This window comes from Mustela nivalis (assembly GCF_964662115.1).
Source record: "Mustela nivalis genome assembly, chromosome: 8".
NCBI lineage: Eukaryota > Metazoa > Chordata > Mammalia > Carnivora > Mustelidae > Mustela > Mustela nivalis.
In genome coordinates, this window is record NC_139027.1 from 32,329,146 (window position 1) to 32,347,992 (window position 18,847).

General features: G+C 38.0%; 1 long non-coding RNA gene across 3 annotated transcripts; it reads left to right on the forward strand.

Moving 5' to 3' along the window:
- Positions 1-24: 24 nt before the first annotated feature.
- On the forward strand, positions 25-13,427 carry LOC309870791. 3 transcript variants are annotated; one of them, XR_014314815.1, is made up of 5 exons: positions 25-150; positions 2,187-2,240; positions 6,421-6,552; positions 11,584-11,805; positions 12,871-13,427. It is a non-coding gene; the product is annotated as an uncharacterized lncRNA (long non-coding RNA). The 3 variants fall into 3 exon arrangements; XR_014314816.1 differs by lacking the exon at positions 25-150 and adding an exon at positions 1,186-1,321; XR_014314817.1 differs by lacking the exons at positions 25-150; positions 6,421-6,552 and adding an exon at positions 1,186-1,321.
- The last annotated feature ends 5,420 nt before the right edge of the window (positions 13,428-18,847 follow it).

Genomic DNA, 18,847 nt, shown 5'->3' on the forward strand with positions numbered 1-18,847 from the left:
ATGGTAGGAAGGCATGAAATAATAATCACACTGTGAAATGTCCTGCAAATGATTTGAGATAACAATAGTACAGCTCTTGACCAAGAGTTATAGTTGCCAAGAAGTATCTACCATTTCATGATTAATTTAATATGCAGAAATAAGTGACAGGTAAGTGGCTTCCCTGGGCTCATGCTGTTTTATGATTGCATGTTAGAAACATATTCATTTTATTTTACCTCCTTGACTTTCCTTTACAGCGAGTTAGACAAATGTCCATAAGCATACTGGGGCTCTTGATGGTGCGTCCTTTCTTCTGTTCCTGGAGCTGTACTGTTGGTGATAATTGGTCATGTGTTTGCGACATCTGGAGATCAAGTGTTGATTTTCTCTCCCAGTACGGTTTAGTTTTTTCAAATGAGCTTCCTACTGTAGATTTTTTGATTAACCTTGTGTCTGTTTTGTCTTAGAAGCCCTTGATTACTCCATAAAGAAAACTTAAAAGTGTCATCAAAGATATATTCTTACAAGAAAAACTTCCAATATTTTGCAAAAGAAATTCTAGAAAGCATAGTGGAGACATGCATTACCTTTCTCTGATTCTTTTACCCTATTGTATCCCTATCTTCTCTGATTCCTCTACCCCAGGCTGATCTCTGGGCTCTGCCTGTCTGTACTGGTGTTTTTCTCAGCTATTTGGAATTTTCTGCTGCCATGGTCCTTAGAAAGTCCGAGCACCTTGCAGAGAGGGGTGGAGACAAGTGACAGAGAAAAAGGGAACAAACTCATCGATTTGCACTGTACTTTTCAAAAGTAAAAAAAAAAAAAAAAAAAAGTGCCTTTATAGAGGGTTTCTTACACACTTTCTGTATCTCTTTGTGGTCTCACTGGGGAAGGAACTACCATCTCCAAAGACACTGGGACTCCTAAGTGTTAAATGATCTGCTTAAGGTCATGCCGTTTGGAAGTATTTCAAATCAGTTTTAGTCTGTATCTTCCAAATGCAGCTCCAGGATTCTTTCCACTTGTTCATTCCAACATCTCTATTCTGGGACTATTATCAGAAGTGCCTGAACTTGTCTTTGGGAAATCCCGTCATTCACTCAAGTGCTTCATGAGGTGCTTTGATAATGAAAACAGAAGAAATCTCAAGGCTTTGCTATGATGACAACTAAGAATGCTAACAGCCTATTTAAAAAAAAAAGATGTAAGGATTTAGGAAGCTATGTATACCCTCACTGTATCTTCTCAACAGCGGAGTGAGTAGCGTTGCCAAAGGTTCACGCAGAGCAGACGTGAGGAAAACAATAGCAGGGGACAGTTTGTTCTGTCTCTGGGATAGGTAAGTTTCTCTAGTGAATGCAGGAGAAAAGGATGAGATTGTTTAAGGCTTAATACTCCCTAATTTTCATTCTATACACATAGCATAGTACCAACTCTAAACAAGATACTAAAATGCCTTTTGAGAAGTGCAATGAAAAAGATATGATTTTAGACTTTAGAAAAAGGTATGAATTTTGGATTCAGGCTAACTTGAGCTCCTTGTAAAGTTGTGGCTAAAATGAAATAAAACAAAATATAAAAGTTGTAACAGAGCGCTTTGACTGTGTGTTAGAAACAATTAATTAGGGGTATTTTTGTTGTTGTTTTGTTTTGTTTCCTGTCAGTTAAAAGAAATCCAAGCATTCAGAAAATGCCCTGGATTTCCAAGGAAGAAGAGCTTAATAGTTCACAATAGTCAAAATTCGTTATTTTAGCAATAAATAATCATGCAGCATATTTGGGGATTTTTCTTTTTTGTAAAAGTGGTCCTAAGCTCCAGATCACATTATAATCATTTAGGAAATAAAGCAAGCAAGCAAGCAAACAAACAAACATAAAAGCAAAAACAAAAAGACCACAAAATATCGAGGCCTGTCCCAGATCAATTAAATCTGAGTCTCTAGGGGTAGAGTTTGGCTTTTTGTATTTTTTTTTGTTTTGTTTTTTGGTTTATTTATTTGTTTTGTTTTGTTTTAGCTTACCAGGCCATTCTAACACGTGACCACTGTTGAGGAATGTTGGTTTGTAACATCAATGGTCTTGAGTAGCAACGTGGAAAACTCCTTTTGATGATGACCATGACATACGTGTGTCTATTTCAGTAATCATGATCCATGGTGTACCCTCCTTTCCTTCTCATGATGGTCCTATTAATAATTTTTCAGAGTTCTGAAGAGGATCTGAGGCGGACACACCAGCCTGCAGGGTCCCTAGCCATGGTAAGTGAAATGTGACAGAATTAACATGAGAGCTGGTCCAGAGCCCACGTCTCACAGCTGGAGGGAGGAAGTCAATGAGAAGTTGCTTCTTGATTACAAGTTGCTGTTGACTGTTTCTTGCTTTTTCCTTGTCTCCCTGGGTCCTTTCTTTTCTCCTTTTTCTCATTGCCTACCTTATGTACTCTTCTGTGCTTCTCCGCTTCTTATCATGTTTATTTTATTCTTTTCTTTCACTCTCTTTCTCAGAGAAAGTACACTTGCTTGAGGATCAGAAAATTAAGCTGACAAGCAATTAGTTGTAATTGCCACCTGATTCTGTCAGCTCTACTTGATGTTTGGTCCTGTAGCCATTTTGGAGTAGATTAGATATTTGTATGCGTCCCAGCCATCCTAGATTACCATAGGACAGCCTAGCTCTTGCATTAATGTCCTGTGTGAGGAATACTTACCAAACGTTAGTTGGTTAAATTTTAGTGGTTATCCAATTTGTTGGTATACACTTATTCAAAATACTCTATTATCTTTTTTACTTCATAGAATCAGGAGGAGTGTCCCCATTTTCATTTCTCGTTTTAGTAATTTGAGTCTTCTCTTTTTTTCCATCTTAGTTCACCTAGCTACATGTTAGTTTGTTAATCTTGGCAAAGAACCATGTTTTATTTTGTTAATTTTTTTGCTATTATTTTTCTATTCTCTATTTCATTGGTCTCTGCCCTGACTTTTATTATTCCCTTCCTTCTGCAGTGTGGGGTTTAGTTTGCTCTTTTTCTAGTTCTTTAAAGTTGTAAAATTAGGTTGTTGTTTTGAGATCTTTCTTGTTTTTTAATATAAACACTTATAGCTGTGAATTTGCCCCTTAAGCACTGCTTTTGCTATACATCTTGTAAGTTTTGATCATTTTGTTTTCATTTTCATTAATCTCTAAGTATTTTCTAATTTCACTTGTAATTTTTTTTTCGTTGATCCATTGGGGAGTCTGCTTCTCCCTTTCCCTCTCCCTCTGCCCCTCCCCCTACTTGTACTCTCTCAAATAAATAAATAAAATTTTTTAGTAAAGAAATTAATTTCCTCAAAATTGTGAAATTTCCAGTTTTACTTCTATTACGGATTTCTAACTTCCAAGATGGTAGGAAAAGTTACTTCCTATTATATCCATCTTTCTGTGTTTATGGAGACTTAATTTGTGGCCTAACATATGCTGTATCCTAGCAGATGTCCTATGTGCGCTTGCGAAGAATGGGTTGTGCTATTGTCATTGCATCATCTTCTTTGTATATGTCTACTAGTTGAGTTATTGTATTATTAAGTTCTCTGTCTCTTTAGTCATCCTCTGCCTGGTTGTTCTATCCATTATTGAGAATGGGGTATTGAAGTCTATAATTATTACTGTAGAACTCTCTATTTCTCTCTTCAATTTTGTCAGTTTTTGCTTCATGTATTTTGATAGTCTGCCATCAGGTGCCTAAATGATTATAATTGTTGTATTGTCTTGCTGTATTAAAACTTTAAAAAGGGACGCCTGGGTGGCTCACTGGGTTAAAGCCTCTGCCTACAGCTCAGGTCATGATCCCAGGGTCCTGGGATCGAGCCCCACATCGGGGTCTCTGCTCAGCAGGAAGCCTGCTTCTACCCCTCTCTGTCCACCTCTCTGCCTACTTGTAATCTTTGTCCTTCAAATAAATAAATAAAATATTTTTTAAAAACCTTAAAAATATAAATAACACCCTTCTTTGTTTTAATCATTTTTTGTGATTAAAGTCTGTTCGTCAGATATTAATATAACCATTCCTGCTCTCTTTGGTTACTATTAGTATGGAGTATGTTTGTCCTTCCTTTCACTTTTGGTGTATTTGTTACTTTGGTTCTAAGGTGAGTATCATTTAAATTCAATATACATGTAATGGAATATGTGATTTTATCCATTCTTCTAATCTCTGTCTTCTGATCGGCGAGTTTAATCAATTTACATTAGAAAAGTAATTACTGGGGCTCCTGGGTGGCTCAGTGGGTTAAGACCTCTGCTTTCGGCTCAGGTCATGATCCCAGGCTCCTGGGATCAAGCCCCACATCGGGCTCTCTGCTCAGCACAGAGCCTGCTCCCCCCCACCCACGCCTGTCTCTCTGCCTACTTGTGATCTCTCTCTGTCAAATAAATAAATAAAATCTTTTAAAAAAATTAAAAAAAAAAAGAAAAGTAATTACTGATAAGGAGGTACTTCTGTCATTTTCCTATTTTTCTTCTTTATGCCATATACCTTTTCTTATCCTGAATTTGATATATTACTGCTTTCTTTTGTGTTTAGTTGATTTTTTTTGTTGTTGTTGTTTAAATTCTTTACTCATTTTCTTTTATTTATGTTCTAGAGCTATTTCCTTTGTGGTTACCTTGGGGATTATATTTAACATTCCAAGGTTAAAACACATTCTTTTGAATATATACCAGCTTACTTTCAATAACATATAGAAACTCTGCTCCTTCACAACCACATCCCTACCCATTTAGGTTATCGATGTCACAAAATCACATCTTTTTACATTGCGTGTCCAAAAACATCACCTAATATTTCTTTTGAATGCATTAGTCTCATAAACCATATAGAAATCAAAATTTAGAGTTACAAACCAAAGTTATAATGATACTAGCTTTTAGACTAACAGTTGGGTTTTTTAAATGAATTAGCCTCATAAATCATGTAAAAAACAAAAAGTGAAGTAACAAACTCCACAGTTGTTGTTTAAAGAATACAAGTTGTTAGAGTTGCCCTTTTATTTTCCTTTATTGAGATCTTTATTTTGCCATATAGCTTTGAGTTACTATCTGGCGTCTTGTCATTTCATTCTGCAGGACACCTTTGAACATTTCTTACAGGGCAGGTATAATGGTAATGAATCCCTTCACCTTTTGTTTATCTGGGAATATCTTAATGTCTCTCTCACTTTCAGAGGATGGTTTTGCCAGATGTAAGATTCTTGATCCAACAGTTGTTTTCTTTTACCACCTTGAATTTATCATTACACTGCCTTGTGGCCTCCAGTTTTTTTGGTGTGAAATCTGCTGACAGTCTTATTGAAGATCCTTTGCCTGGCTCCTGCACTTTCAAGATTTTTCTCCTTGTCTTTGTCTTTCTAAAGTTTGATTATAATACGTCTCAAGATGGGCCTCTTAAAGCTCATCTTACTTAGAATTTGTTGAGCTTCTTCGATGCTTATATTCATGTATTCCATCAAATTTGGAAAATTTTTAGCCATTGTTTCTTCATATATTCTCCATGCCCCTATAACTTTCTCTTCTATTTCTGGGACTCCCATAATGTGTATGTTGGTCCACTTGATAGTGTGCTATCAATAGCTTAGGTCCCCTAAACTCTATTCACTTTTCTTCAATCTTTTTATTTTTTCTCTTCCTCAGACTTCATCATTTTCATTACTTTAAGTGTGCTTACTCTTTCTTCTGCTTGCTCAAATTCGTCTTGGAATTCCTCTATCAAAAAATCACTTTAGGGCTCCTGGGTGGCTCAGTGGGTTAAGCCTCTGCCTTCAGCTCAGGTCATGATCCTAGGGTCCTGGGATCGAGCCCCACATGGTGCTTAGTAGGGAACCTACTTCCCCCTCTCTCTGCCTGCCTCTTTGCCTACTTGTGATCTCTGTCTGTCAAATAAATAAATAAAATCTTTAAAAAAATTTTAAAAAATCATTTTGATCATTGTACTTTTCAGCTCCAGAATTTCTTTTTGGTTTCTTTTTAGATTTTCTCTTTATTGATTTTTCCATCTGTGTGTGTTTGTTTGTTTATTTTTAACGTACTCCACATCTTCTTTAGTTCTTTGAGCATCTTTAAGATGATTGTTTTAAAGTCTATGCCTAGGATATCTGCCATCAACTCTTTTGCAGTGACAGCTTCTGTTGATTTTTTTTCTCCTTTGAATCGGTCATGCATTCATATTTCTTTCTATGCCTTATAATTTTTTATTGAAAACTGGAAATTTGATTCCAGCTTTCAATAAAACTGGATTCGCTGAGTTGTTGTTGTTGTTTCTGTTTGATTGCTGTAGACTAAAAAGTTACAATGATACTAGCTTTTCGTATCAGTCTGAGATGTAAACATCAGGTCATCTCAGGTTTTTTCTGAGTCTTTTGTTGGGTGTGTGTGGTTAATTTCTATTATCTCCTACATTTGCAGTTATTTTGAGGGTCCTAGTCTTTAATGTTTGGCTCCCCAAATGAGGGAAATGAAAAAAATGAAGGGACAGGGAAAGGGGTGGTAGCCCTTTAAGTCCCTTGGAAGTCACATCAGCCAGAGAGGAAGAATGGGGTAAGTACAATATGGCTGCTACCTCTTTGTCTGTATCTGTATGATCAAGAGCAGGAATGAGTGGTTAGAGCATAGATCCCTAATATTTGGAAGACAGAGTCTGTTTTGCCCAACTTGGCTCCCACAAACTGTGTGTAGGCTGCTCCAGGAACATATGCAATTCCAGCCATGCAACTGAGAGGCAGGATGGATTGCTGCTACCGTGCTAAGAGTTGAAACAGACTGAAAATAGCCACAATTTCTGTCCATGACTTCCTTTGGAAGCTCCAAGCTTTCTAGAGTACCCAGAGTTCTGAAAAAGTTACATCAGACAAATTCTGCCAGGATTGTTGTTGTCTAGGTGTGAAGACAGATTCCTGGCACTTCGATTCTACCCTCTTCCCAGAGCCCCACGGATGGCTAATTTTTAATCATGTCAGTAAGGGTCATTTTTAATTAATTAATTTACCTTCCTAAAAACATGATTAATCTGAAATTTTAGGGAAGGAATATTTTTCAAAAGAGATTTCTGATCATCTTCAAGTCCTTTGTTCAGTCTTCATTGCCCAAAAGCAAGATATGTATTAGAGAACAAATTTCATAAGGGACTTTTAACCTTTTGCCTGTGACCTGACATGTTCAAATATTAGTATTCATATGCAAGCATTATGTACTAGAGATGGTCACAAATAGACTTCCACCAAATTTCCTTCCTTTAATGTTTCTATTTATGTCAATACCAGTGTCTGAGCAGTAGACCGTTTTTCTTCTCTTTAATTCAACAATTAAACTCAAGATCAATTCCAGACACTTTGTGGCTCTTCCAGGTCACGTTGGACTGTAAATAGAAAAGGAAAATATTTCTGCTTCAATGGAGATTTTTTCCTAAGGATACAGCTCCGTTTCTCAATCCATATTGAATGAAACATCTATGCATTTAATAGTTCATTCATTAAGCTATAGTCTGAGTTCTCGTTTCCACTAGCACTTTTTAAGACCCTCATCACAGTCTAGTGAGTCTTATTTCTAAAGGAATTCTCAGGCTATTGGGTGAGAAAGACATTCTCAATCAATTATATTAAGGCACAGTTAAGTGAGATATTACAGAGCACAGAAGGGGAAAGAACAAATGTTGCTTGAAGAGTCAGGAAAGAACATCACAAGGATGATGCCTGATCTCAGACTTCAAAGATAATTAGGAGTTAATGAGGCAAAGAATATGAGGACAGTAAAATAAGCGAAGGGAACAGCATATGCAATGACACGTTGGCATGTTCAGAGACGTGGAATTCAGAATGCTATCAAGATGTTTATAGAAAGAAGGGGGTGAATGGAAGGAAGAGTTCAAAAGCTAACTTTTGATTTTTAGGTCCTCTGACCTAAGGACATTGGACTTGATTCTGTAGGCAATAGAGCAAAAATAAAGGGAATTTTAAAGCAGAGAGTGGTTTGTATTTGTTTTGCTGAAAGTTATTATTTTCAACAGCGTGCAGAGAATTAATTAGGCAGTAGTAGCAAGCAAAATAGTGCAAGAAAGTAATGTCCTCAGCTTTGTAGAGAAGACGGAGAAGAGGATTTATGCCTGAGAGACATTTATGATATCTTATTGACAGAACTTGCTATTGGTTGCCTTAAACTGTAAAGGAGTTTATTAGGAGAAAGTTAACTTTGAAGAGCTGAGGTCACTAGAGGTAACAGGGCACTCTAAATTCAGACTTACTGTTTGAGAGAGCGTTGAAGTTATTTGTGTGTATGAAGTAAAGCAGAGTATAGTTGGAATGGAAAGATAAGTTAGCCAAGGGCAAAACTCCAATGCCAGGGCTTCCATTTCAGATCTTAGCTAGGTCTTAGCAGACTGCATGTTCAGAGTTTAGTATGATTTCTTCAGGTTTGACTGGATGAAATAACTTCTGAGTCCTCTTAATCTATATTACATATCTTTTGAATCTCTGGGCACAGATTGGACCTAATTAGTAGTAATTACAGTAGTTCCCCCCACTTCCTTTTCCATGGAGATATGTTCTAAAACCCTCAGTAAATGCCTGAAACCATGGAATCCTACCTATGCTGTGTGTTTTCCTATACACACATACCTATGGTAAAATTGAACTTATAAATTCGATACAGTAAGAGATTACAATAATAAGTAGTAAAAATTGAAGAGTAACAATGTACTTTAATAAGAAAGGTCATGTGAATGTAGTCTCTCTCTATCAAAATATCTTATTGCACTGTACCCACCTTTCCTCTTCTTGTAATGGTATCAGATGATAAAATGCCTACATGATGAGATGCTATGAGGGGAATGATGTAGGTACTGTGACACAGTATTAGGCTACTATTGACCTTCTGATGATACACCAGAAAAGGGGATCATCTGCTTTTATTTATTTATTTATTTGACAGACATAGACCGCAAGTAGGCAGAGAGGCAGGTGGCGGGGGGGCAGAGGGAGGGCCGGCTCCCCAGCAAGCAGAGAGCCCAATGTGAGGCCCGATCCCAGGACCTTGGGATCATGACCCAAGCCGAAGGCAGAGACTTTAACCTACTGAGAATCCAGGTGCATCCAGGATGTACATGCCTTGGAGCATCCAGGTGGCCCAAGGGATCATTTTCTTTCAGACTGCAGTTGAGCTCCGGTAACAGAAACCGTGAAAAGTGAAAAAAATGTATTGTGATTCATTTTTTAATAAGAGGAACTGATCATCATTTTTTACGTGTTTACTAGAAAAGAAGTGCCATGATGGGGGTTACATTCACAATCCTATAAAGTAAGAACCACTCATAGCCTCACAGTATAGAAAAACATTAAGCTTAGAGAGTTTAATAATTGGGATTCCAGTTTCGGTCCATCTCTCCAGATCCCACACTCTAAGCCACTGCTTTAAAACCTGACTGATGCTTACATTCATCCCCCAGAGATTTTGACTTAATCGCCTCGAGTGAAGCTCAGGCATTGGTCCTAAAAGCTCCCCTGGCAATTCTAATTACAGCTAGAGATGCAAACTGCTGCTTCACATCTTATTACTTCACTGCCTTCTGTTTTGGAAGATGCCATACTTTCACACACCCTCCATGACTCCCCCTGGAGCTCAATGCAGATGGTGCCCCACGAAGATGTATATTTTGGCAGCTGGAGCTGCATATTCATTCTTTAAAAAAAACAACAAACCTTTCGAATCCAATAGTTGTAATAAGTATAATTAACTGGAATCCTTCATTTATATGAAGCCAATCAGAGCCTGAAAAGATTTTCTAACTCTTCAAGGATTATGTGATCATTTTTAACAACTTTGAACATCCTCTAGATGTATCAAAAATTATCATAATTGATGTATTTATTTGATTGATTATACATATAGAATCACAAGTACAAAACTGGGTAAAATGCTTTAATTTCTGAGATGGAGAACAATGTCATGGTTACAGTAAGCTGCCATTCTTACTTCTTAGAGTTTTCTTACTATTTTTGAAAACCTTTGACTTCATTTACTCTTGTGAGGACTTCACAGAGCTCCTTACCAACTGAAAGTGGTTTGATTTCTTGGAAAACAGCAACCCAAGCAAGGGAGGGGCAGGATGGAGGTAGGCTAAGAGTGTAGATGGAGTAGGCATTGCTGTGATAGTGGGTGGATATACTATCATCCTCAGATGCTATCCAGAAGATTCCTGAATGCAGGCAGTGGGAACGGTACCAGAACAATACAAACATTAACTCTTAAAGAAAGAGAATGGGCACTGGAGATAGTCTAGTCCATTCTTGCCTGAGAACTTCACTAGCTGTGTGACCTTGAGCAAATGCATTAACCTCTCTGAATTTCAGTTTGCTCTTTATATAAAAGGAGATGGTGATACCTTCCTCACAGGCTTGATATGAACTCCTAAATGTGAAAGTACCTAGCTCAGAGCCTCTTTATTGATTTCTCCTACACATTGGCCTTGGCTGAAGGATAGTGGTAGCAAAAGCCAGAAGTGTAAGGGAGTGGCAGTCGCCATGGTAGTAAGTGAAAGACAATGAGGTGACAACAAGGTGAGCTGGACACAGAGCACCGCTGCAAGACTCGAAACCTCCAGTGTGGCCACAGCCACATACAATCAATTCCATTTGTTTGCCGAAAAGGAACCACCATTGTAATGGCGCACCCCCCTACCCATCAGGGAATAATTCAGCTTGGCCTGCTTTCAGCAGGTCAGCTCAATACCCTGTAGGGTCTCCTCCGAAAGAGCACAGGCTATAGTCATTTCAGTTTATAGTGCTACTGCCTGAGTTTTCATTTAATTAAGAAGACTGACCTTTAGAAAGAGAGTTTATTTTTTTCTTCCCCAGCTTAGCTTACTATGATCTTAATGGAAGCTGAAAATCTAATGGTAAAGAGTGCCAAGTTTGCACTGATAAGGCTAACACATTGTTCCTATCCTTCCAGAGAAATTAAATAAGCATAATTACAGATGCATAAGCCAAAATCCCTTTCAGATAAACCCGACCTCATGTAGGTGAGAAGGTGGGAACCATAGGAAATGAAAGATAAGCCCTAGAAGAATATAAACCAAAAAAAGGAATACATCCCATATACCAAAGAACTGAGACCCCCCCAGAACACATATCCTTGTAATTAGACTTTATCCCAAGCAAATTAGTTAGCTTCTTACCAAACCCTTGAAAGCTCTGGAGATGGAGAAGTAGCTACTTCAAGGCTCTGTTGTGTACAGCATTAGTGGCTTTTCTTAGAAGGGCCTTGTGAACCAGTGGGAAAGGGGACGGTGACCTATCAGCGTGACTACAATAGGAACGCAGCACCACGTGCTCTGCACTTGCCAAGGGTGGCTGATGTCGTCCTCTACAAGGTTACCAAGAACGTGGGGACCTTCAAGCACTGCTGGAGTCTAGAGAAGACTCTGGCATTTGCTCTGCCCTGGATTTACCCACACATGCCCATGAGCTAAGTTTCTGCTTAGGAGAGCTCATGAGCTTTGGCCCAGGCACTATGATCACAGCCCCTGCTATTATGTATGGGTTCTTAATTTTTGGTGCCCTTTTTCCTTTCTGCTAGTGAATATGTTGGCCTTCCTAGAGACTGCTCATCTGGACAGAATGAGATGGTGTTAGCAACACAGACTACCTGCCTCTCAACCATGTCCTGACCATGTCTAGTGGCCACTTGAGTACACGGTTATCATGGAACGCGCAACCCCGCACCATTGACAACTCTGTTGGGTGGTGACGGTCTGATGCGCCTGGAGTTCACAACCTGCTTCCCCGTTTCACCCCACAGGTAAGCAACCTTTCTTTCATCAGCTATCATTGGTTTATTGACAGATTCAACAAAAAAATATGATATTTACTCCAACTAAAGTTTTGTCCCCAAGGAATTCTGGTTTGTGCCTCCCTAACTATGAGCACTTTTATTTCTGGTTCTTTTAAAGGTGGTAAAGTATCATTCAATACAAAATGGAGCAGAGAGAGAGACAGAAACAAAACAAGAACAGGATCTTTGAATAAACACTAATAAATTAAATACTAAATCACGTTATCATGCCCTCTAGTTTTTTCTGTCAGGGTTAACTTAGGTAGTAAATTGGCGTCACTTTCCCAGGCACACATGCGCCGCGTGGAAAGAGAGACTATTTCTCATGTTGTTAATTTAATAGCCTGGCTCTGGGCACTGGCATCACCTTAAATGAAGAAAAGGTCAAGAAAGTAGGAGACAATAAGCAATGCTTCTACTTAAAGCATCTCTTTCTACCTTCCCAAGGGCCTTTGCTCCCTTGGATATTTTTAGTCCATTATACACGGATTTGTTGCAGGTCACATAATTTACCACATGCATGAATGAACCCAAGGAAAGGAATGTTATCAACAAAATTGCTTTTGTGTTCCTACTGGTGTCTATTGCTAGACACGTGTGCACACATGAGTACATGCAAATGCTCTCATTTTAGCACAGCCAAGAAATAAAAGTCACTTTTCAACTCGAAGCACTAGTATAATAACAGAGCCCTTCTCACCTCAGCACAATATATACCTTAAGGGAAGTTTGAACCCAAACGGCAAACCTTACAGCATGCTACTACTCCTTCTAACGGCAGAGTCTGATTATTTTTATTTGAGCTGGCATGGCATTTAAATGTACTCTCACACAAGGTAATAGAAGTCATTGCACACGTCAGAATGGAAATAAAATCCATCCACAAGGAGAATCCTAGGTGGAGGGCTGCATGTCCTTAATAAAGGCTGTGGGGAGAATCCTATAAAGGCTTTCACTTCTATTTTTAGTATGACACATATTCTCTGATAGAAGGATTTTTCTTTTTTCTTTCTTTCTGTTGATTTTTTTCAGATACTGACAACACTTGCAATATTTTCTCCAGTTGATGATATGATTCATGGGACTGATTCAACACAATGCCTGCCAGTGGCCCAAATCCTGCTGGGGAAAGGCAATTTCTCGTACACCTCCTTAGGTATCATCCTTGCTTTGTTTCTTTTCCCAGATAACATCCAGCACTGCCGCCCTGAACTAGTGACCCGAGACTCCTCCCCAGGGAGCCAGCTACAACTATTTGAAATGCACTTTTAGGTGACATCTTTCTTATCAAGAAGGGCTCTTAGTAGAATGCACTTGTTGCCTAACAAGAGAAAGTTGGCCTTGAATGCACAGGACAAAATCAGGGTTTGTGCATCACTATAAATGAAGGTCAAGATGCCCTAATATGGAAATACAGTGACATTCTTTTCTTTAGCATCTTATTGTTACTAGACTAATGATACCCAGGGAGAGGGGAAAATGCACAAGAGACCCTATTTTCCTTCCTTGGTAATGACTGCTTGTGACCTTGAGCGTGTTGTAGATGTAAATCTGATTAAAAAATAAATTTTCTTGATTAATCTTTTGAATTAGAAATCTGAATTATTCTTTTCTAAAGATGCATATTTCATTTTTAATCTCTCTTCTTTTCTTGAGTCCTTCTTGCTTAGAAAAAAAAAAAAAAGACACCATGGCTTCATCTCTTAATTGAATTCATAAGTCACCTGTTGGCGAAGGGAGAGATGGAAAGAGAGAGACCAGCGGCAGAATGTCAGGTGTGACAAGGTGGTACCAGCATAAGGTGTACTGACAAGGAAAGCAAAAGACAGGCCCCGGGTCAAAGGGAGGTAGAGTTAAGGACGAGAAGAGGATGGAACAGAGCAGAATGTTGGTTTACTCACCTCTATTTTCCCAGAGCCAGCAGAGAGCCCGGCAGATGATAATCCCCTAATAAATGTTTCTGAACTTGCCTGTTTGAAAATCGAGTCCAAATGAGTTGTTCTTCTAGAACTCTAGAGGTAAGACGGCGTAGATCAAGACCCCAGATTCCAAAGCCTGGGGCTTACCCCCAAAGGGGCCTGGCATTTGATAAAACATGTTCTGAATGATTAGCCAGGCGTATGGGAAGAAAGTTTACTTGTTATTCAAGGTAGAGAAATAGAAACAAAGTGTTGAAGAGAAAAACAAGAATTTGTGCAGCAAGAGAGAAAGGAAGAGAGGACAGGGAGGAGAGAAGAGCGGTCTGCTGCTTGCACGGGGTTTAGGGAGAAGCCAGGTGCAAGAAGACCGCGGTAAAAAGAGAGATCCTGAGAAACTCACAGAGATTCCTAAGGGACAGAATAACTTGGTGTGTACAACCATGTAGTCATCAATTTCAGAGGCCAAAAACTCCTGCCTACGTAACCATGGCCACTTACACTGTAGAAATTGCTAAAAAGAAAAGAAAAGAAAGAAAAAGAAAGAAAGAAAGAAAGAAAGAAAGAAAGAAAGAAAGAAAGAAAGAAAGAAAGAAAGAAAGAAACTAACAGGTTTAAAGTGGATATTTGTATAATCTATGGGAATGGTAGGAGAGGGGGTGCAGGCAGACATAAGGAGGGTGTTGAGAATGGAAAATTTAAGTTGGATCCATATATTTTACAACGCGGCACCATATCTTTTACTTCTTCAAATTTTTCTTCCAGTCTTGCCAGTGTGTCTATATTTGCTTCTACGTATATTCAATTATAGCCTTTAATTTATGCCATTTTGCTATTTTACCTCCTATGCCATATTTTTAAAAATCTGCCCCTCGTTTTTTGAAATACAGATTTGAACTAACATGAAGCTATAAAAAGAGTAGGTCTGAATCTTTCAAATATAGAGATTTTTAAAAAGAGTTTATTTATTTATTTGTCAGAAAGAGAGAACAAACGGGGAGCAGGGGACAGGCACAGGCAGAGGGAGAAGCAGACTCCCCTCTGAGAAGGAGCCCAATGTGGGACTCAGTCCTAGGACTCTGGGGTCATGACACAAGCCAAAGCCCGATGCTTAACCAACTGAGCCACCCAGACAACCCATACATAAAGCATCTTAATTGTGGAACAATCTCATAACCATATTTATGCTTATGTCACAGAAAGTAGGTAGTCAAATGAACTCTGGCCATTTTACTATCAATCTCTACCAGGAAGACAGCAACATGGCTAGTGGAATTTTGGCATTCTCCATAGACTGGCCTGTCATTCGAGTAACTGAAGTCATCACCTTCTGGGTCACAATGTCAGAAAAGGGGGTAGCTCCCAGTTTTAAAGCCACAAATTTGTTCACTATCCTAACTCCATCCGTTTCATCACGTTGTTCGTTATCAGTTGGCTTCTAATTGAAAAGTAGGACTTGGAAAATATTAAGTAAAAATTATTTTCTCTCCGTTAATTTGTGTTCTGTTGTATTTTAGATTTTAGGAAATAAAAATGTTGAAAATTATTTTGCATTTAATCAATATTCTTTCTCAAATCGAAAGAGAAAACTATTCTTTTTTCTTTTTTAAGCATTTTATTTACTTATTTGACAGAGATCACAAGTAGACAGAGAGGCAGGCAGAGAAAGAGAGAGAGAGTAGGAAGCAGGCTCCCTGATGAGCAGAGAGCCCAATGTGGGGCTCGATCTCAGGACCCTGGGATCATGACCTGAGCTGAAGGCAGAGGCTTTAACCCACTGAGCCACCCAGGTGCCCCAGAAAACTATTCTTTTTAGCTTATGGCAGATTTTTAACCTTTTAACAATGGAATTTAGCCCCAGAGTTAATATTTTGAATGAATGATTCTTATTCCTAATTTTTCTCATAGATTGATATACATGTCTCATTAAATATTTTAAAATATTTTTCAAAGACAGAACCCACTTCAGCAAATATTTACATTTTTACAAATAACAATAAAATTTCCTTAAATAGCTGTTCTCATTTTTTTGGTCTTGTCTGTTTGACACAAATCTTTCCTTTCTTTTTCTTCATTTGTAAAATGATTGTTAGTATTGCCATTTAGTCTTTTTAACTCATTTTCATGTGAAAACTCCCATTGATTCTCATAAGATCCGTGACTGACATTCTGTGAATAGAAATGAATGAATATATCAATATTCATTTATTCAATTTAATATTTAAAAATTTGTTGACAGCATCTCTCTGAGCATCAACATTTCTGATGAGTATCTCTGTTCAGCACTGAGAACAGAACATCATTGTAGCCCTGATTTCAGAATCAGGGGGTGAATAAAAAACTATTTTGCCTTTTCTGCACCTATAGTTATATAGGACAAAGCTCTGGGCTCCTGTGTCATGCCTTATTTGAACAATATTAGAATAATTAGAAGTGATATTTATAATGTTTTTAACTTCTAGATTTTAGGCTTGAGAAGCCAATACCTAATCTAATTATGGCATGAGAAACAATTCAGGCACATTCTGCATTAAATTTGAATATGGAAAAGCAAACTCATGAGAAGAAGAGCCGCTGTAAACAGTTTAAAAGCTCAGAAAACAAATGTATCAGAAGTAATAGTTCTCTTCTGATTCCTCAGAAGTTTTTCAGTTTAGTATTTTGGTGTTGGTTTTTATAAAGATCTCTCATGTATTTCCTGTTTCTGGAGCTCACTTGGTGGCTGTGTTGATTTTCTATCTTGGGTGAAGCCCAAATGTCACAATCTTACAATGGATGAATATACTCTACAGTTGGTAATTTGAGAAGTGACCAATTAATGATGGGTTTTATTAATAGAATATGGGTCAACTAAGCTCTGACTATATTTACAGATCTATGTGAGGTATCATATTATATACAAAAGGTATCGTCAATGGTCTTTGTCTGAAGACGCTGTTCACTTTGAGACGAGAAAGCTGAATTTTATGGACTATGACACAAGGCAGTATGAAAAACAACAGTGTTGAGGTACAGGGCAGGAAAGATCTATCTTGTGCCTGAAATGCGGAGGCAAGCAATGGGACTTAAGTTGCATCTAAGAGTATATTTTATAGAGATGGGGAGTGGGATGGAGAACAGTTTAGCCCGAAAGAATAGGAAGAATGTGGGCGGAGTGATATGAATGTGGGTGACAGGTTTGGGGGCTGTTTGCAGAGGGTGTAATGTACATGCATACATACATACAGAAAAAAATGGAAATATCGTGGAGAACTGGAAAGAGGTGGTGGATGATTATGGAAGGCAGGGCGGTCAGTTGGACCTTGAACTTTACTGTGAACTTTATAGACAGTTCTGAAACTCCTAATGAATTCTGAGCTAAATGATTGGCTCATACGGAACAGTTTTTTGGAATATTAATCTGACAATGTTTTGCGGACTGCTTTTGAAAAGGAAGAAGAGAGAGCTCAGTGAGCAAAGTATTAAATACTCCAGGCACTGTAGATACAAACCAAAAATAGTATGGCAGAGTGAAAAAAAGATAAAAATTCTAAGCGGTGGTTTTAGATTTTCAGGTCAAGGCAAAGCAGAAAGCTAGCTTACGAGACTTGTCTGCTGTTTTTAAAGGCAGCTTCCCCATTTTCTTTCTGCCAATCTACCTGTTTATATTCTGACCTGATACTCTGATAGAAAATGTATTTTGGGATTGTTCTCTGTCTTTCATCCTCATTACAAAGGACTGTTCCAGTGATTGGGATGCCTGTAAAACTCTTAGCCAGTGTGAGGACAAAGAATCTCGCTCAGATGAAGGAAAATAGATCTGTCTGTCTGTTGCAAAATATTCCATTTTTAGTGATTTCTAAACCCATTGGACAAATATAGATTCCAATTTACTTCCAAAAGTTTGTGAAATTCAAGAGCTTTGAAGTAAGGCTACCTGCGTTTAATCCTAGATTTACCCTATTTTATTGGTGGCTTTGGACAAATGAGAATCTATTATTCTTTGACTTTGTACTTTAAGCTTCTGTCATGGTCTTATCTAATAGTGTTTGAGAAAAGGCACAAAGATGTGTACAGTGAATAGTATGCTGACTTTAACATGTCATTAAATCTTAAAGACCTGTAGTAACCCATCTCTCCTATCCCCAAAGCTTTCCATAATTAACTAACACCTAAGTATAAGCCAGCAGGTACTTGCTGATAAAACAAAGTGCATGTTGACAGGAAAATCTAGGATTCATTTGATCAATGGAAAAAAGTACTCAACTCTGCTTGGTTCTTGCAGCCACTAGATGCTAGAGCTAGTTGTGCTGTGGCCTGTGTCAATGGCTTCAAGAGCACAAGGCCGCCACGCAACCAGCTGGTAGGGTTGGTAGAAAATATGGGAAATTATAGGTTACTAGTATGAAGAGTTTATTTTTACAGGAAATAGAGGTTAAGTAGTTCAGTCATAGAGTTGATAGAAAATAGTCTGAAATCTCTTATTAGAGAGATTTTGTAGTGTAAATCTATAATATTTAATTTTTGTCTTTTTGAAAGATACTCTTTAAAAGCAGGAATGAGCTCAAAAAACACAAAGGCATGTAAAATTTAAAAAATAAGTACACTTACACTTCTCTAAAAAGTTAATGATTCTTGCTGAATTGCACAAATTATTTGTCAACATTTACCATTCTTCTCTGAAGCTGTGGAGATGTCCCTCAACACATGAAAAACTGAAATCTGCTGAATAAGCATTTGCATCTACTTTAAAAGCTAATAGTTATTTTAAGAAGACTTTTAATAAGACTAATTTTATATGCAGAGCTGCAGAAGGCACATGTTCACATCACTGCATGTCATTTTTCATTTAGATCAAAAAATCATTCTTATACATTTCATTCATTTTTTTAAAGATTTATTTATTTATTTAGAGTAACCAAGCAAGTGGCAGGGAGGGGCAGTGGAAGAGGGAAAGAGAGGCAATCTCAAACGGACTCCACTGAGCATGGATCCCGACATCGGGCTCAGTCTCATGACCCTGAGATATGACTTGCTCTGAAATCAAGAGTTCGTCATTCAATGGACAGAGCTAACCCAAGTACCCCAAATTTCACTTGTTTTTAATTTCAAGT